The sequence below is a fragment of the Chinchilla lanigera genome, unplaced genomic scaffold (assembly GCF_000276665.1).
Source record: "Chinchilla lanigera isolate Chin_1 unplaced genomic scaffold, ChiLan1.0 scaffold00136, whole genome shotgun sequence".
NCBI classification, from domain to species: Eukaryota; Metazoa; Chordata; class Mammalia; order Rodentia; family Chinchillidae; genus Chinchilla; species Chinchilla lanigera.
Window position 1 is genome coordinate 556,099 of NW_004955537.1, and position 20,668 is coordinate 576,766.

General features: G+C 39.0%; 1 protein-coding gene across 4 annotated transcripts in view; it reads left to right on the top strand.

The window, feature by feature from the left end:
* Nucleotides 1–20,668, top strand: part of Nfyc (nuclear transcription factor Y, gamma) — a 66,926-nt gene that overhangs the window by 11,565 nt on the left and 34,693 nt on the right. The window contains exon 1 of one of the 4 annotated variants that reach the window (XM_013507806.1): nt 3,163–3,445. The exons of 2 other annotated variants lie outside the window; for them this stretch is intronic. The gene's annotated coding sequence lies outside the window, so the exon portion shown is untranslated. Of the gene's footprint in view, nt 1–3,162; nt 3,446–12,634; nt 12,669–20,668 lie in introns of those variants that run through there. One more of the 4 variants, XM_013507807.1, reaches the window with a different exon arrangement.

The following is a 20,668-nucleotide window of genomic DNA, read 5'->3' on the forward strand; positions in this document are numbered from 1 at the left end:
TATAAGTTGACCACCAGTTATCAATCCACTACAGATGACTTTTAGCACTTTATGTTTTTTCAGTGTTTATCCAAGCACAATACAGTATATTTTACGTATATTAGCTCATTTAATCCTTGTGGTGGGTCCAAAATACAGATGGTGATAATTGTGTATGTGATAATATGGGCAAAGTGAGGCTTGGGCTTAGCCCAGTGTCGCACAAGTTAATAAATAGAGGACCCAGAATTTGCACATAGCTCTGCCTGACACTCGTGTTTAGTTTTGCCATACTGACAGTAATTAATAGTGAAATTGTGAACATATTCCCTGCCCCAACCCCCGGCTTCTTTTCTTCTGTGCAGCTCACTTGGCCCTCAGAGTTGTGGGGTTAGGAGAGGTTTTAGTGTGCTTTCTGTCCACACCCTGGGAAAGCTATTCAGAGTCTGTGTGCTAAGCTTTAGTGAAAAGAATTACACCTGCAACTCAGTAGTTTCAGGAACTGCCCCATAGCATCCTGTTAGCATCACCAAACTCTGCTTTGGATGCCAGAGTGAAATTACCTCACATTCTCTTAGTACAGTATTTTAATATATATTGTTGTTAATGGTTTAGTTGTTTCCTTATAAATGTAGTTAATTACTGGCTCAGCTAATAATTTATTAATAACATCTGCAGGATTTAAAGGGCAGTGTTTTGTCAGATACTTAGGTCTCTAATGGGCAAATGAAATGTGACATCAGTCAGATTTAGTTTCTAAAGTAGTAAAGTTGGATAATAGTTTATGACATAGATACATATGTGGCACCTAAGAATTTCCGTAGATGTGCCCTCAAGTGCTGGTGTCTTGGCAAGTAGCACGGTACAGTGGAAAAAGCACAACTCTAGGTAGGATCTGATTGTGCAGCTAGATGCATGATTAGGAGCCAGTTAACTTCATTTTTAGAGCCTTCCTTTTTCTCACGTATAAAAGGGACTTGTAGTGAGAATCAGAGAAGTAGTCTATAATATGCGTTGACACTAATTGCCGATCAGAAATGACTTCATTTACTGTGGAAAATGACTATAGTGTGTATAGAAAAGTAATGTGGCAAAGTGATAAGACAGGCCACGCCACATCTCTGCACATGCCAAGGGGTAAGTGCTTCTGTAAGGTCAGGCCAGGCATTTCTGGTAAAAATCTCGTCTACCTGGCAGAACAACTGTGTGAGTCCTAGGATACTTATCTTTCATAGGAAGTAGCAGATCTAAGGAGATTGTTAAATGTAATGGTAATGGTAAAATGTAAAATGTTTCTATTTGAGTATTTTATAAGAAAAAACAAAAGCGAGACACATTAATGGATTTTTACCACAGTGGGAGCCTTCTCTTAAGACCTAGGTGTAGATCTCTGAATCTGTAAGTACATCTGTGAGCCCCACTGTGAACCTTAGTACCCCAGGATATCTTCACCCGACACAGAAGATAAAAATACGCTTAATATCTCTCTTGAGATCAGCCCTGCATTTATTCTTGATAATGTGGTAGAAACAGTATATCTTCTCTGATATCGGTACTCTGTAACATTAAAAGCTAATCAGCAACTTTTTGTAACTGCCCTAAATAAATGAGCTAATCCATCAAATTACAGTATAATGTGCTTTTCTTTTGTTTACTTGTTTTTTGAGACAGGGTCTCATTAGGTAGTTCAACCTGGCCTTGAATTTGTGCCAGTCCTCCTGTCTCAGCCTCCTGAGTTCTGGGATTACAGGCGGGTGCCATCACATCCATCTATCATGTACTTTTTTTTTTGTATTTTTGAGACAGTGTCTCACTGTGCAGTTCAGGCTGGCTTTGAGCTCACTTTGTAGCCCAGGCTGTCCTTGAACTCACAACAGATTCTCCTGCCTCAGCCTCCCGAATGCTGGGATTACAGGTATGCGCCCCTACACCTGGCCTTACCATGTACTTTTAACAGTGTATTTACTGATGTTCTATCTTCTTTGCCTGTCTCCTCCCTTCCAATTCTGATTGTAGTTTCCTTTTGGGTTCCTGATAGACTTTATTGTATTTCTAGGATTGGGAATTGAATGCAGACCTGGAATGTGCTGGGCAAGTATTCTAGGACTGGACTACATCACGAGCCCCTTTTTATTTTATTTCATTTTATTTTATTTTTGTTTTGTTGTTCGGTTTTTCTGAAACAGGGTCTTAGTATGTAGCCCAGACAGACATTGAATTTGCAATTGTTCTGCCTCAGCCTCCTTAGTACTGGGGTTATAGACTTGTAGCATCATGCTTGGCTCCTTTTTAATTTATTTTGAGGCAAGGTCTCTGAATTGGCTGGCTGGCCTTGAGTTTATGATTAACCTCCTCCCCACAAGCTGGGATTATAGCTGTGCACCACTGTGCTTGGCTTGGTAGACTGTTTTGAAATGCTCCTGCCCCTGCCATCAGCTTCATACGTTACATTGAATTTCCCGTTTTGATTACTTTGTGTTTTGGAATCATCTGTTTTGTCCTCAGAGTAACCTGTACTTTTAAAGTTACCATGAAGTACTGACAGATGCCTTTTAGAGAACTGCAGCTAGCCTGTGGGCATCAATATCACTCTTTGTTACCATTAAAGGCACTGTGTTTTCTTTGGATTAGCCCTACCCAGTTTTCTTTTTGTTCTGTTAGTGCTTGACATAAAATGAAGGTTAATTAGTCATAATTTTCTAACCTTGTGCACATTGCTTATCTGGCTTACTGTCATAGGATACAGTAGCAATCTCTTACAGACATCATCATGGATGACCAATCCGAAGCAGTTAAATTACCTTAAAATTTTTAAATGGAACTCTGACAGCCAATAAGAAATCCTTTCAGTGGAAACTGTAACAACCTTTTTCTTTGATTTTTACGAACAATTCTAAATTTGCAGTACCCTGTCTTGGAAGCATATGAAGCCCTAGTACATTTGCTGTGTACATTTTTGGAGCATTTCCAGTTCCTAAGTTCCGGGTAGTTTGAAGTATGAGTCTTGACCCCTGTTCTGCTTCTCAAGGTAACTTTAAAACAGGAAGTGTACAAAAGAGGTAACTGATGACGTGAACAGCCAATCATGGCTTTGTGTTCTTAGCTGATAAAACAGCTCAGCCAATGGGACTGCTTTGGAGGCAAGGTTTGGTGTCAAATAGCAGGCTAGATTGAATGCCTTTGACTGTTAAAGTGGAAGGAGGCTGGAGGGCTTCATTGGAGCCTCGGAGTTTTTCACTGAGGCAGGGGTCAGCTGAAAGACAAAGAAAAATGGCGAATAGTTTGTTGGGGGGTTGGGGGACAGCTCTTCGGGTTTTCACTGGAGTGGACATTCCAGACTCAGGTTTCTGCATCTCCTGCTGCTTTTGTTTCCTCCGTCCTTTTTGGGGGGAGGGATAGGAGTGACTTAAATTCTCCCTGTCCGAGGTGATATAAATAACTACATGTAAAATTAATGCAGTTCCCGGTAAGTTTAATTCTTTGTTTTGTGTTGAAATGATAGAAACTGTTTAGCTTCAGAGAGTGTAGACAAGTTGCACTGTTTGAGAAAATGGCCACTTTACATTCCATGCATACCTTTTGGTGCACCTAGAATACCTTGGTCTGTTTAGATTTTGCATGTCCTTCAGCTAGGATTTCTTTTCCTAGTTGAGTATCAGGTACAAGAAGGGCTAATCATTTTTTCAGGGACACATGGAAGCAAAGTACTTTCTTTTTGCATTGGGTAAACTTAATTGTTTTCCAAATAATTTTCCTTTGTTCAAATGCACTGGACCTTTCCTGTAAATTCTAAGTTGTTTAAGAGTTTCTCTATTTCCGTGCACTCTGTTGACATCTGTGTTTTTAGAGATAGAAGCAACGCTATTACTGTTTGAAATTTGTGTGAAAATATGTTTTGCACCGATGCAGGTTTTAATGGTCAGGGCCCACATGCCAATGTGAAATTCTCCTGTAACTTTTAAAATCTACCTGTCTGCCTCTAGATTCTAATAAGTATTGATTTAATAACACTCTTTATTTTAAAATGCACACTTTAGCTTAAAATGCTGGTTAGAAATATACTTGTCCAGTTATACTGGCAGTAATCAGAGCAAATCTTCTTCCCAATTTCAAACATTTTGTCAGGTGTTGATTTGATTTTTTAAAATAATCTGAGCAAAATGCTTTTCATTTTCAGTATGAAATGTTTAAAATACTAATTTATCTGCAGTTTGTAAATAGGAAAGTTAAGAGTGGAGGCACCATAGCTTTTGCCCTTGATATATTTCTCCCTCTTTTGGTAAATGAAGCTAATGTAGGTTGCTAATCATTAACAGTCAGTTCTTGTGAATAGTGAAATCTTCAGTCCCATGTACTAAGATCTGTAATACACCCAATTTTAAAAAGGAGTTCTTTGTTTTCTTTTTATTTGCAAATATGGAATGAAGGTCATTGGAACATTTCTGCAGCAGACTCTGTGTAGAGCAGTGAGCCAGCAGCACTCTGTCTCTGGTTAGGGAATAGGAGCAGGCCCTATTAAAGGAGAAGTTTAGAGGCTGTTGATTTATTTGCCTTCCCTACCTTCCTCTTGAGTAAAGGATTTACCTGAGAGGATCGCTAGGGATTTAGATTTTGGGCTCTTCGAGTTAGCTATGGTAGTTAACAATCAAAGTTCCTGGATACAGGCCTCTGTCGTTGCTCAGAAAAGTGACCTTGAAAAACTACCGAGGAGTTGAAAGATTGAAGGACAAAGTTTGTTTGTACGGATTTGGAGTGAAAAGCTCTATTTAAGATGAAAAGAGACTGTACTTCAGATGTTCAAGTCCAGTGGTTGGTAGGAATCTGTTACAGATTCAGACTGAGAGTTTTTAAGCAATAAGACAATAGTACTGCATTCATTTTCTCTCACACTCGACTCTCTTCCTCCCCCCAGCAAAAAATTCTAAGTCCTTCTGGTATGATAGTTGATTGAATTGCCTAACAGATTCAGAATTCCTTGCATGCTACCTTGTCTTTGTAATCTAGAGAGTACTTAGTGAAGAATGGTATTTTAGGAGTCCAATGTAATTGTATTTGTGAAACTCCTTTTGGGAGATTAGAATGCTTATAGTAAGAAAATACTCATTTTGGGAATTAAAATCCTAAGAGAAAGGAGTATGTGTTAAGTATTACATAAGGGTTAATTACTCTAATTTAAATTTATTTTTACAGGCCACTGGTTTATATGTTACATGTGTTCCAGGTTTTAGAAATAATTACACTGAAAGACCCTGTTGGCTCTTGGAGAAGCTTTGGAATAGGGCAAGTAAAGTGAAGGTGGGATACAGCATGAGGCCAAGATAAAAAGCTCTATAAACTTAAGAAAGGTGTGGATTTAGCTACTTAAATATCTAAGGTTCTTCACCCTTTTAGAGTAATGGACTTTTAGAGAATCTGACCCACTATGTGGAAAAATGCACACTGGCATGCCTGTGCAAAGCCTCTAATAAGTTAAGATTATTTTCTGGTGTATGTTGAATGGCATTTATATGGTTTCCTCATTTAATACTCTAGGCAGGTAAGTGTTTCCAGGAAAGTGAAGAAAACTTTTCCAGAAAGAGCAAAGGCCTTCTAGAGCTTAACTATAAACCGTGGTTGGGGGACGTGTGTGGAAGAGCCTGGGAGAGGTCTGAGCTGTGGACTGTTTTTACTCTGGTAATGTGTTGAGGCAGCGCAGTGCAAACCATTTAAAGTTAAGAGAAGTGTGTTCAGTTCCCGCTCAGCTCTCACCAGCTTTGTGGTGCTGGGCAAGTCAGAACCTTAGTATTAGATTCCTCACATTTAAAAGAGACCTCAGAATAACTCCTTATTTAGTGTTGAGTCTTGAGTGACATCATGTATGTCAAAGTGCTGATTATGAACTGTTGCATAAGTATTAGGTGCTACTGTTCCAAGTGAGTTGGGAGATTGTTTATGTAGATAGGAGTAGCATCGAAAAAAATGCCGATATTTTAGTATATCTACAAAGTACTTTGTTTAAACCTGACACACATACCTTTACCTGCAAGTTTCTACTTATGCTGATAGGACCTACCTACTTCATGCACACTTTGAGACCATCACACTTTGATCTATCAAGAGTTCTATGAAAGAATATTATCCCCTGTTCAAAAATTAAGGGCCTCAGAATAAGATGAAGTGGGAATGCTAAGCCAGGGTCTTGCTTTGTAGTCCAGGCTGGCCTCAACTTGCTGCAGTTCTCCTGCCTCAGCCTCCAGAGTGCCAGAATTACAGGTGTGTACCACCATGCTTAGCTGGAATGCTGTTTTTAAAACAGCATTAGATTTAGGAACCTCTCAATAAAAACTGGAAGCATATTCTGATGAGATTCTGAGATTTGCAGTATAATGCAGGTAAGTTGTAATGGTTGACCATGTTTGCCAGCAGAGATTTCTTTTTTAGTTTGTGGAACAAATATTTATAAAGTAAACTGAAGCCATTTTTTTTTGTTTACTTTGTGGTCACATGATCTCTGTCACTGTTCAAGTTTGGGAGGCAGTTGCAACTTGCAAAGTGCAGCAACCAAGTAGATGTTGGGATGAAGACTAACATTGGTCTCATTCAAATCTAAGCAGTAGCGTAAAGTACATACAGTTGATTCTTACAGCGAGATGCTTTTTAAAATGTAAATGATGGAAACCCCTGCATGCACACCATTTTACATGCCTACAGTTATTGTATTTTTACGGGACTCCCTCCCCTAAATATTACTTTGTGATCTGTTTGATTTCTTGTCCCATTATGTCACTTATTCTTAGGCATGGTCAGTCAACATTGATGTGCCTCCTTTCTGTGTATCATCACCAAATAAAATTGAAGTTCAGGGAATGTGTACGTTTGAAAACGCGAAACATCACAGTGAGTTTTTTGTTTCTAAAATAAAATGAAGCCTCTTGTTGTGATTAGTTGAATGTGGTGGTGTATACCTATAATCACAGCTACTACTAGAGAGGCTGAGGCAAGAGAATATCAAATTGAAGTCTGGTAATTTACCCCAGCCTGGGTAATTTAGCAAGACCGTGTCTTAAAACTTAAAATATAGAAATGACTGGGGAAGAAGATAGAGCATGCTCAGTGATAGAGCATCCTTGGGTTCCACTCCTAGTACTGCCAAAAAAAAGAGAGATGTTATATACTTAGCGAGGGGGAAGATGGAGCTTCAGTTACTCACAAAAAAATTCTTCGTGGGTGGGTGGGATACTGGGGATTGAACACGGGGAACATTGAACAATATCTCCAGTCTCCATTTTATTTTACTTTTTCCTTTTTTCATTTTGAGAGAATCTTGCTATATTACCTGGGTTGGCCTCTTAACTTGTCACTGTCCTGTCTCAGCCTCCAGAGTAGCTAAAATTAAAGGTGTGTACTGCTAAACCCTGCCCCAAAAGCATTTGCTTTTCCCCTAGTACTGAGGATGAAACACAGAACCTTTGCACTTTGCTACATCCCCCAACCCTTTTTTTAATTTTATATTTTGACCTGGGCGTGGTGGCACATGCCTGTAATCCCAGCACTCGGGAAGCTGAGGCAGGAGGATCGTTGTGAGTTCGAGACCAGCCTGGGCTACAAAGTGAGCTCAAGACCAGCCTAAATGACAGAGTGAGACCCTGTTTCAAAAAGACAAAAAAAAAAAAAAATTTATACTTTGAGACAGTGTCTCATTCAGCCCCTAAGTTGCCCAGTCTAGTCTCACTTGTGATCCTCCTGCCTCAGCCTCCCAGAGTGCTGGAATTACAGACATGCACCACCATGTGTATCTTTTAAACACTGTTTTTGAAGCTGATCGTGGTTACCTTCATGAATCAAATTGTTTTTGCCCATCCCTATTTAATTTCCTGTCCTATTAAGTCTCTTCCTTTTAGACATGGTCATTAATTACACATACAGAAATTGAAAACTGGTAAGTTATGCTCATGGGAATCATTTAGGGAGTGTAAGTCCCTTCTCGTAAAGTAGAGAAATTGAGGTCCTGAAAGATTAAATGCCCTTAGTAAGGTCTTTGAGCTTTTTAGTGACTGGTCTAAAAAGAAGAGATTTGTTTCCCATTCAGTTCATTGCATGCTGCTTTTATTCCTCTGGGTTGCTTTTACTTTTCATCTTCCATGCTTTTTCCTTTTGGTACCTCCACACAGGTTTTCTGTTTGGATACAGAAGGAGTAGAGAGAAAATAGACCAGGGTAGAGGTCCATAAGTCTCTACAAGGAGCCTGTGGATTAGAAAGTCTGCTGTGGCAGCGTATTTAGAGCATCCCTTTTGGGATCCAAAGATCTCTTGCCTCAACCACTTGCGTACTTAGAAAACAGGATCAACCAGGAAGCTAATGGTGCCCACTTGGCTGAGATGTCCCTGTGGAGCTAGGTTACTTTTATGCCTTACAAGGAAGGGATACAAACAAAACAAATGCGTGCCAGTTAGTGTGTTTTACTTTTCTAATTAGTGACACTTAAAGAACAAGCTTATTCTCAAGTAAGTTAGGCTTTAGTTCTTTAAACGAGTCCTTAAACTAACCTCTAATTAATAAAACAAAGATCTCAGGATCATTTTAAGTATTTGTGATGATTAAAAAAGGAATCATTGCCTCTGTACTCACAAAATAATATTTTAACTATGCCAGTTGTAGATTTTCCCACCAGCAAAGTGGTATCTTTTTTGTATATGTCATCTATGTTGGGTAGCCACACTTTCTGTTATTTTGCAGATGTCTGGTAGACTATGATTTTTTGAAAATTTTTAAATTTTTCTTGTCACTTGCATATATTTGAACAAAAGTTGCAGTTTATTGAAAGAATGAGAAATTGAATGATATAATTTATGTAATATTTAAGAGCTGAAATGTACTAAAATTGAAAATCAGACACAGCTAGATGGGTGTACATTACATGGAAGTTTAGGTATGGCACATGCATTCCCCCTCTTAGATTTTGGACAGATCTTGCCAAGTTGCCCAGGCTGGGCTGGAACTCGTAATCCTTTTGTCTCAGCATCTCAGAGTACTGGGATTGCAAGCGTGTACCACCACTATGTTTACTTAGTATTCTTTTTAATCTGTTCTTTTTGCTGCCTCTGATTGGGCCCAGCTCTTCAGGACTCAGTCACACTTTGTGTTATAACCCTCATCTTCCTATCCCTTCCAGTGGCATCCCAATGTCCAAGCCCACTGTTCAGTAATTGACCAAAAGTATTTCCCTACTCAGAATATTATAAATTAAACCCCAATTTGGCATGCTACAGTGAACAAATGAAGGTAAATTCCAGTGTAAAGAAAGAACTAAAGAAAAAATACCTTGTGAATATTTAACGTTAAAGTGGCATAACATAGTCTGTGACCTTGTGTTCCTTTGCTCAAAGGAAGAAAGAAGACTAGAATTACACCACAGCAAGCCGCAGTGCTGATTCACTTGGTTATCCTTTTTTCTTGGAAGTAGTATCATTCTGGTCTCTGTCTCTCGTTTCAGTTATGTAGAAAACTACAGGGAAGATCTGCTTGTCTAGAAATGTCTAAATAGAATTAACTTTTCTTTTATCTAAGCTTTGTAGTTTTTACCTTTGAAGAAATCTTACTTTTGGATGCTTTGTACTCCTTTTACCAGTTCACAGTGTATGCATGTCTTTTTTTGTGGAAATGTTGAAATGTACCTATAAAATTTTACTTAGAGTTTATCAGTATGGTAGAGGAGATGCTGATGCATAGCAAACATTAGAAACGGTTCAGGAAAGTGCAAGTCAAGTATACAGGATCCAGGAAGGGAAACCTCGGTTTAGGGATGAAAGAAGGCGTTTAAGGATCAAGGCCAAGAGTCACACAGTGCAGCTGAGGCAGGTGCATTTGCACATGCCTGCAATCTCCAGCACTCTAGGAGGCTGAGGCAGGAGGATTATAAGTCCAGCTTGGGTAACTAAACAACTTGGTCTCAAAGTAAAATACTTAAAAAAGGCTGAAAATGAAGGAATGGGACACAGTGTGAGGGCCCTGGATTCAAGCCCTAGTACTGTTTTTGTTTTTGTTTATTTTTAGTAAAAGTGCAGTTTGGACTAAAGGGAGCCATAAACAGGCCACACTGCTTTGAGGTAAGGATAGAAGGAGTGATAGCTAGGTGTAGTGGCACATACCTGTAATCTCAGCACTCGAGAGGCAGAAGCAAGTGGATCACTGCAAGTTTGAGCCCAGCCTGAACTACGTAGTGAGGTCTTGTCTCAAAAACAAACAAATTTTTAAAAAGAAAGGAATGATAATAGAAGTCTTGAGAAGTGGGAATCAAATGAGGGGAACCTTGACTGTCAGGCTAAGAAACACAAGCACCCTCTAATCGACATTGGAAGATTATGGTAGATTGATGTTGCTCTGCTTTTTGCAAGAGTGGTTATATATCTTTATGGAAAATGCATTTGAATAGAAGACACTAAATACTGTGAACAGTTTAGTGTACAGTCAGTTGTGAAACATACTTAAGTTTCACAATCCTTATAGGATTATGGGAGGGTACTACTACAAATAAGTAGTAATGCAAAGGGTTTAAAACTGGACCTGACACAGTAATTGCTAAATGGTATTAGTAGTTATCATAATCATTTTATTATTACATGGAGTGATAAGGTCCTGGACAGAGATAGTAGCAGTATGGAGAAAGGTCGGGAGATGGGCACTGTTGGAGAGTTACTATAGAATTTAGCAGTTGATTAGAATTAAGGAACAGAGGAAGGATTTCAGGTGATAAAGCCTGTGTCACTGGCACATAGAAACGGAAAAGTTGTAAGGAGCAGATTTGAGTTTGGGTGCAGGGAAATTCAGTTCTGAATAGCTTTCCCATTGTAGATACCCAGTAGACAGTTTGTACATTCAGGACTGGAGCTTTGTTGAAGTACCAAAATTGGTGATACATGTTTGGAATTAAAACTCATGGAGATTATAGCTGAACCGGGAGGCCAGGTAGGAAAGAATAAGGAAGAGAACGGACAGATAAAAAAAACTTTATGTGAAAAGCAGAAGCAGCAAGAGATTGGACCCTCAAGTTGAGAAATTCAGGAGCAGGCACAGTAGAGTCTTCCAAATCATTGTGGTCTAAATATTTTTGATTACACACTCCTATTATCTGAGCAGGCATCCATGTGGAAATAGTATTCTTTACTCCTTGTTCATTTTTATTAGTTTAGTTAAAACTAGAAAAAATATATGTCTTCTTGTCTAGATATGCAGAAGATATAAATATTTTTGATTACATACTCCTATTATCTGAGCAGGCAGCTTCCATGTTGAAATAGTATTCTTCACTCCTTGTTCATTTTTATTAGTTTAGTTAAAACTAGAAAAAATATATGTCTTTTTGTCTAGGTATGCATAAGTTAAAGGTGTTATTGTTAGCCCACATCTTCTTCAGAATAATTGGAATACTCTGTGTGCATGATACATGCTCTTGAGTGAGGGTATTGGTATTAGCTCACGGGCTAAATAGGCAAGAAGCTAATACTAATGTTTTTTCTTTGTGGTTTGACATGGAAAAGATTAGAAATGCTGCCCTAGAGTCTGGTGGCTTTCACTTGCTATGAAGACATACAGGTATTTCCTTGAGGTCTTATTCAGTAATTCCTTTGTATGTCTATCCCAGTACAAAGCCTAGATTTCTGAGTAATATTGGATTTCGTCTTACTCTTGTTAGCTTTGTAAAGTCTCAAATGGTAGCATCCTGTGTGAAGCGAACCAAAAATACATGTATAGGAATTTGGCAATTTGGCAGTGCTGAACAAGTAATTTATAGGGGTCGGGGATATAGCTCAGTGGCACAAGTGCCTACCTAGCAAGTGCAAGGTCCTAAGTTCAGTTGCTGGTACCCAAAAAAACAAAGACAAAAACCAAGTAATTTATAGCCACATGATCATCATAATGCCAAAGAACAGCACACACAATTAGTTACTAGGAGTGTGGCCAGCCTCATCTAAATAGGATTTAGCAGAATCTTTCAATATAAGGCACCTATATTTAGTTTCTAGGCTAAGTATATTTTCAATCTAAAGACAGTAAGAAACTTTACATTAGAGAAACAGTGGTAAATTTCCATTCATTTCACTTGGTTATTTATATCCTGAACTCCATGATTCTTCTTCTGGTAATTAACTGGCCAGATCCCCTAGAGCTACCCTTGAGGATAGTTAACCTAGGTAATAGTATATGAAGCATGGTACTTTACAGATGATGAAGTGGTTTATACTCATTCTCTTATTTGGTACCTGTAGTGGTTAACTGATTATGTCAACTTGAGAAGTTTAGAAGCATAACTAAACTTGGTTCAGCAATTGGCCCAGCAATTCTACACCCTAGGGTGTAGAGGAGCCACCCTAGGGTGTAGAGGAGCCACCCTAGGGTGTAGAGGAGCCACCCTAGGGTGGGTCATCACCTAGATAATATAAAAGGGAAATGAAGGAGAGAAGGAACTTCCATTCCTTTTGGAGGATCTCCAGTCTTCACCTTCAGCTTGGACTTAGTCTCCTGGCTTCTAGTGCAGACTCTTCGGCTTCCACCTTGGATCCTTCAGCCTTCCGTCGCAGACTCATCGGCCTCCTGGTACGGACTTTCACGGAACGCTGCAGTGAACTCCAGACCCTGGACTTACTCCTTTGGTCTTCAGTGTGCAGACACCCTCTGCACACTTCCCCATACAACTCTCTGGCAGACTGTCGTAAGCCAATCTTGTAATTTCTTATAATTTGTATATCCTGTGTTATATCTGTTTCTCCGGTAAAACCCTGACTGATACAGTACCTACCTAACATGGGTAGGACAGAAGATCCTCATCCCCATTTGGTAGATGACAGGCAGAGCCTTTAACTAAGAATACAAGCCCTAGTCTCTCTGCACTCCACCTTGTTATTCTACATTAGAAAACAGTCTATAAAGCTTTGTATATTTTGTGGGACTAATTCCTTCTCTCACTTTCTCTTTTTCTGTGCTTGCTTCTCCACCAAAAGGCAGAGATTTAAACAAACAAACAGACAAACCCAGAATTCTCAGTTTTGTCCATAAAAGCTAACTACACGTAGGGTATGGTGGAGCACACCAGTAATGCTGCCACTAGAGGAGGCTGAGACAGGAAGATCACAAGTTCAGTTTAGGCAGCTTAGGCAGTTGAACAAGACCCTGTCTCGGAATCCTAAAAAGGACCAGGGAAGCAGCTCAGTGTGATGCTCTGGGTTTAATATCTCCTGCCCCCAAGTTACTATAGCCATTTTCAGAAAAAAGCATTCTATAAACAGATACTGAGCATTACCAATGTTTTGAAAATTGCATTTTGTGAATCCTAAATTCACTGAGGTCAAATAAATAGAGGCTTTTCCAGAATAGGTACATAAAGTTGTGTTAGGAGTTCTACGGTATTCCTTAGCTATGTGTATGCATACTTTGCAGTGTATATTGGACAGCTTCCAGAATTGGGTTTCTGACTTGAGCCACAGAGATTAGCATTTTTAGATGAGTCATGGTGTTCTTATTCAGTTGCTTTAAAATTTCCTAGCTGTGATTTATAATCTTTGTTTTACTCCTAGCAAGATAGTTAAAGGAATTCCGGTATTTTGGAGTGATGACTGGGTCGTTAAAATAACATTGTCACTATGTTCACAATATTTCAGTAGTTATAATTTTAAAACATTGCATACAGTTCAGCCAGATGATTCTTCCTATAAGTGTGCAGCTGTGGAAACATCTCCAATAAGGGGATTGGTCCAAGGCTGCTCTGAACTATAGTAAAAGTTTACCAGGCCCTGGAAAGTGAACTGAGCCTACACAACCTTTCATCTCCTCTACTGATTGGAAACTCGGTGATACAGTCCCACTACTTGGAGGAAACTGAAACTTAACAAGCTTGGAAACTGAAAGCTTTCTACCTTGAAATGTGTGAGAATCTGGCATCTTGGAATTTTGGAGTCTTTTTTTTTTTTTTTTTTTTTTTAAGGAAAAAAATGATCAGGAAGATTAAAGCTTGGCAGATTTATAGGTTCTTAAGTTTTTGGTCCACTGTTAAGTTAGCAGTTAAAGTAGGAGGGGGACATGACGTAAAAGAACACAGAACTGAGAATCAGGGAACATGGATTCTAATTCAAGCTGTGGCATATACTTGTCCTATGGCCTTGGCCAGGTCCTTCAATTTACCTTCATGAAGTATCTGTCAGATAAGATTCGTACCTATGATGTCTGATGTGTTTGTGGGAAAAAAAAATGAGACAGTGTTAAACTGCTCTAAAACATGTAGAGTATGAACAATTGTCAAGTATGTTAAGGATTAGCATAACCATCTCAGTTGCTTTGTACTCTTGAAGTGGTCTTGACATTTTGAATTCCTGACAGCTGTCTACAGGGAAGTGGAAGTTTGGTTGGCTTAGAAGATTGTTCTTTTTTCTCTCGCTCTCTCTCACCTCCCCCCTTAAGCGTTTAAATCAGTGAGGAAAGACACTAAGCAGAGGACAGAATTCAGTGTATCTGTGAGTCAGCAGAATCCATACAACCAAATCAATACAGCTAACTTCATGTTAATATTCTTACAACACTCTCAGGTTTTTAATTGAGAATCTCTGCCTCCCCACAGTTTTTAGACTGATTATGCAGGACAATCTTCTGTTTCCAGTGGAGACTGTGATTAAGTAATTGTCTATATTTATGCTTCATTTTCTAAAATAGAACAGGTTTCTCTCCATCTCCACCCTTTGACTCTTCCATTGGATTACTGCAGAGATTATTGTACAACTGAACAGAAGTACTTAAGGCATGGCCCTGTGTAAAAATTTCAAAGGAAATACTCAAGTGGCACCAGTGATACTTAAAAGCTTAAAATAGTTCTTGTGTTGTGTTTGCTCATTCAGTAGATGTGTGTTGAGTCCCACCATGTTCAAGACATATTTGCCTTTAGGATTTGAAACAAGGACAATTGTAAGGACTGGGGAAAAAAACAGCAGTGTGGAAATTGTAGGCTTAAAAAATTTTATGCAATAATCAAAATAATAATATGCCACACAAACTAGTCTGAAATTGCTGCTAATAGAAATAGATTTGATTGTGTGCCAGTAATGATTTCTTGGGAAGAAAAAATATTTAGTTACTAGTTAGTGAATATATATATTTAACTTAATTTTCTTACAGTTTTTACTATAAAAGCAAGCTTTTTACTAATAGTATCCCCTTAAGCCCCATAAACATTGGTTATAATCCATGAAATAGTCTCAAAAATTCTTGCTTTCCACAGTATGTTTCCTTTCATGGAACCACCTAGAGCTCTCTTTAGAGAAGAGAATCTTCTTTTGGGTGGTAGGGCCAGGTAGGGCCGAGTTTCAGTTCCTTCCACAAGACACAACATCCCTATACTTCTAGCTTACAGAAGTCTGAAGTGTCAAAAGAGACATGTTCTAAGAATTCAAATGTTTTCAGATTAGGCTGTATATCTCCTCACCATTGACATTCCCAGGGATTTAAGTTTGTATTATTCTTAGTCATTTTCAGCTTTAGTTTTTTGCTTATTTGAAACTAGAACATTGATTGTAAGTTTAGTAGCTTAAAGGGCATTTATAAAAGTGATAGGAGAGGATCTTTTTTTTAAATTCGTATTTGCATTCATCTAAAAGTTTGTTTTTGTTTTTTTGGGGGGTTGGGTGGGGTTTGAGACAGGGTCTTGCTATGTAATTCAGACTGGCCTAGAACTCCTAGGATCCTCCTGCCTCAGCCTTCCAAGTGCTGAGACTATAAGTGTGTGTCACTACTCCCTGCTAAAAGGGCTTTTAAAAGAAACAATAAAAACTAAGTAAATCTAAGTGAAAGAAAGAAGCTTACTTGCTACAATTCCTAAAAGGAATTGGTCTTTTGGCTTAGTATAGCACTGGGGCTGTTCGTGTCCAGAAAAAGTGTCTTGTCCAGGTATGGGCAGTGATGAAGTAATTCCATCTGGCACTTCTAGGAAGCTCAGTGGTTTGTGTGTGTGTTGTTGTTTTTGAGGCCTTCTAACATGTATTTTCCTATATATGTTGCCACTGGTGAATAGTGACCCTAAGAAGTTCCCTGATTTTTCCAAGATCATAAACATATAGCAAATTAGTTAGCCAGAGAATATAAAACCCCAGGTCCAATACCACATTATTTTACCTTGTACTTTACTGCCGCCCACTGTTCACAACTGATTCTTCATAGTTGTTGCTGTGTCTAGAGACATGCGAAGGGAAAGGATAATTGAAGAGTGGCAGAGCATGGAGAGAGACAGGAGGAACGAGAGGAAGGTGCTTATGTGAGAGGAGATAGTGCCATCAGCATGGCACTTTTCTTGTCTCAGGGATGTTGGGAGCGAGTGAATAAAAATAACCTTTTGAGCTAAAGATTTGAGTCAGTAATCCTAGCTGAGACTGCTCATCCTTTGGAACAGTTTGGATATACACATACCTAAAACAGTGCAGGAAGTGAGAATGAACAAGCTGTACTAAATACAGAACAGAATTTTAGAGGTTTTATATTGCTGATTCCATTGTTTATTGTGTTATGACCTAAGCAAATAAATTAAGGTAGCTGGCCCTCAACCTTATTTGTAAATTGGAGTGACATTGATAAATTTATCACTGAGCTAAGTGAAGACCAATTGAAGGTAATTTATGTGACAAATTGTAAATATTAAAGCTCTTTAAGTTTCATCTTTGAAACATTCTTCAGAATCATACTTCTCACTTCTCCAGGATGCCCAACCAGAGGATCCTGCCAGAAACTGGGGAAGAAGTTATTTGTAAATCTCAAACAGGTCTCATGAAGCAAAATGGCTTTTTTGTTCTAGGGAAACAACTTAACTTAGGCCACAGGCCCTTATTTCTATCTCAAGCTCATGTCAGAATTACCTTTCTCAGAGGTCTCAGAGCCTGAAAAACCAGTTACTTTCCATTTTTCCTGCAAAAATATATCACTGTCCTTAGGCTGGAAGGTCAAAGAGGTGAAGGTTTACGTATTTTTGTGGGGTGAAACCAGGTGAAGGAGGCCAAGGAGCCACAGAATATGGTAGTTACGTGGTCTGGGGGTGCTTTTCAACCTCTGGTACTGTTTCCTATCAGTAAATACAGGTTCTAAATACTGTCAGCCCTTTTTCTTTCAAGGCCTAGATCATGTTTTAGGCTTTACAATTCATATAGTTTATGTTGTAGCAATGTAAACTGAGGGTTGCTGCTGTCTTTGAAGAAATTTGATTTACAAAAACATACCGTGGGTCACACTTCTCCTGTGGGGTGTAGTTTGGGGGCTCATGTTTTAGAATACCTCACTGAATATTCGGCCTCTCTACACTATCCGACAGATTTTTTTTTTGTCTTTTTGAGACAGGATCTCACGATGTAGCCAGGCTGGTCTCGAACTCGCAGCGATCCTCCTGCTGCAGCCTCTCAAATGCTGGGATTACAGGTGTGTGTCACCATGCCCAGCCCTACAGAATATTGACAGTGTTATATTGCTGTCATATATGCAGGGATGGTTATGGTTTGAGCATTCATGAAGGAATGAGGAAGAAAGTGTGTGATACAAGATAAACATATACTCTCCCTTCTGTTTTTCTTTTCCTTTCCCTAGGGATTAAACCCAGGCCATTGTGCATGTTTGGCAAGCATTCTATCACTGAGCTTCATCCACAGTTGTTTTTATTTTGTTTTTGAGACAGAGTCTTGCTGAATTGCCTGGCCTTGAACTTGGCATCCTCTTGCTTTAGCCTCTTGTGGAGCTGGGATTACAGGTGTCCACCACCATGTTCAGCTTCATACATACCATTTTCTATTCCACGGAAGTGAGTTTTAAAATGTTCAGTTTATGTCTTTGTATTACTTTTGTTGTTTATACCAGTTGCTGTGCCTTAATTTTTTTCTCATTGTACCACAGTTGTATTTTCTGGCCCTTTTCAGAGATTATAATGTAGTAGATAACAAGCAGAAACATTTGAAGGAGAAGTTGCTCTGTTGCCAGGTAAATATGTCCCGTGGGCAGATCTTTCAGAACAGTATACAGTCAGTTCAACTCATAGTCTTTTGGAAATATAGTTACCCAGTAGGCACTTTGAAAAACAGCTTCATACTTAGTCTCGTGAACCTAGAGACAGTTAAGCCCTCACACACTGAAGTTGGCTTTAATCAGAGTTAGGGAAAGTTAGCCTACAATGTTCATTCTTACAGTGGAGACTGTGTAATAGTCTGCCAGTAAGTACGACTAGTGGATACTCACCTATGTGAGGGTTTAGACTAGAGTTTAAGTAAGAAGGTACCTAGATATAATGCTTTCATAAGTAGAAGCCTTAAATGAGTGTAAACGAAGACTGTTAAGCCCTCTTCTTTCTCTGGTCACACAGTTTCCCTTGTGTTCATGGACTGCATCCACCAACCGAGAGAGTGTAGAACTTTCCCACTGGACGACCGCAGAGCCCTCTAACATGCATTCAGGACATATTATATCTCAAGTGGCTTAGTGGAGTGAGTGGCCCAAGGCTACCAGCAAGTTAGCAGTAGCTAGCAAGTGCACAGATATAGGTCTTTTAATTTCCAGAGTAGTGTTATTTTATTTCTTTTGAAATTGTCAGTTTGAAGTTGATTTTATTATAGAGAACTTAAGGCTTGAAATGCTTTCTAACCATTGTAATTAATGATGATATATACCCTGAGATCCCATCCATAGACATGAGAGCCAAATTGTTTTTAGAGTTCTTTCAAAAGTCTCAGTCTTCAAATTTAGTTTTACTTTTGTTCTATTTTGTTTTGTTTTGTCTTTGTCTTTTTGAGACAGGGTCTCACTATGCAGCTCAAGCTGGTCTTGAACTTCCTTTGTAGTCCAGACTGGCCTCGAACTTGCAGCCATCCTCCTGCCTCAGCCTCCCTAGTGCTGAGATTACAGGCGTGCACCACCACGCCCAGCCCTCAAATTTAATTGATTTTTCTTTGTAGTTCGTAAGAATATCTAAAACAGCAAGCACAAATTAACTTAAATTCCACCCTCTTTCTTTCTCATCCATTTATTCATGTTAACATTCTTCCTTTTTCTTTATCTCTCATTCATCATTTAAACTATAACATTTCAATGATTTTAGTTGCTTTAAATGAAAAAACCTGGAACTAATAACTTCAGTGACTACCTGAGCAGTACTGGAATGCAAAATATTCATGACAGTGACAGGAAGACATGATCAAAGTGGGAATCAAAAAAGAGTGAAAAAGATAGGTACTTCGAACATTGAGAAATAACATGTTGATATATGTTGAGTTGGAGACACAGGAATGGCTGTGACACACACAGCTGGAAAGGCCTAAGCACTTGCAGCTTTGCAGGGGTGGTTGGGGAAGATGAAGAGGGACTGGTGACACCCAGCATTTAGGATTGCTTCTCAGTTGGTACTGGGCTGAGATTAGTTTGTTTGCATTTAACAGTGAGAACATTATTTTTCAGTAAAGTCTGAAAGCTCAGGAAGCGTCAACTCTCATACTTAGTAGAAAGCCATATTGGTCTAGAGTTGAACTTTATTTTAAGGAGCAGTCCGTGGTAGTTTTTTCTTTAACAGGTGTTGTGATATTAGGGTTTTTGGTATTGTCTCCCAAAAACATTTACAGTATTTGGTTTTGGTTACTTCAAAGGCTGTATTGTAGGTTTAGGCATATCAATAGATGACTTTGGCATAGAGAATGAGATATGCAAACGGATAGAAAACTAAAGCTAAAGGTACAGTTTTGGGAACCAGTTTAAATGTTGCAGTAAAGCTTTAAGTTTCTTTGTATTTTATGAGGTTGGTAATTTTGATTATCTTATTTCATGCACAGACATATCACAAAGGGAAGATGTGGTGAGCATGGTGCCTTGTCAGAAGAATTTTAAAACAGGAGCTTTCTGATTTGGGGTGTTTCAAAACTGCCGAGGTCTCTTTTTCTTTCTCCAAGAATGAAAAACAGTAACTGATTAGAATGTATTAAGAGAGATAGCTAGGTTGGGTACTCTAAAGTGGTCTGATTGAAATATCTTACTTTGTCCATGATTTTCTTTTCTTCTTGTTAGTAGATGGTCAGACAGAGGGATTTGCTCCCCTCCTCCTGCTGCTTAACCCATTATCATTAATTTTTCAAACTTTGCTCGTTTATCCTGGTTGCCCTTTTGAAGAGGTCCTGACTTTCAAAAGTTACCAGTGTTTCCTGCCTTTTAGTTTGCTTTGCAATTTCCAGGACCTGTGTGTGTGGGGGGGTTGTATTTCTTTCTGTCATCCAGTTTATCAAGTTTACTTCAGTAAGTCACCTTCAGGCAGATTTCTGATTGTATACCTCCTTGCTCTATAGGTTCAGAGAGTCTTTGTACTCCAAGTGACCTAGAATAGCTTGTGTAAGGATTTCCTTTGGTTGTTTAGGCAATCACAGCAAGTCTTTTCAGGGTCACAGTTTCTAAGCTGCCCTTTTTCTCAGACTCCATACCCACTGATTTGTCCTTACTCAGGAGTAGTTAGCAGCCTCTGTGCCAGATTCTGTAAGGGATCCAGACATTACTGATACTCAGACCCTACCCTTAAGGAGTTTGTATAACAGGAGAGGAAATACATAAGATGAATACCTAATGAATGATCTACTAGGAAATGTGCGAGGGCAGAAAGAGACCTGCAGATCTAGGACTCTGAAGTGTCACAAGAAGGAGGGACAATTTCCAGATGAGGATATTTAG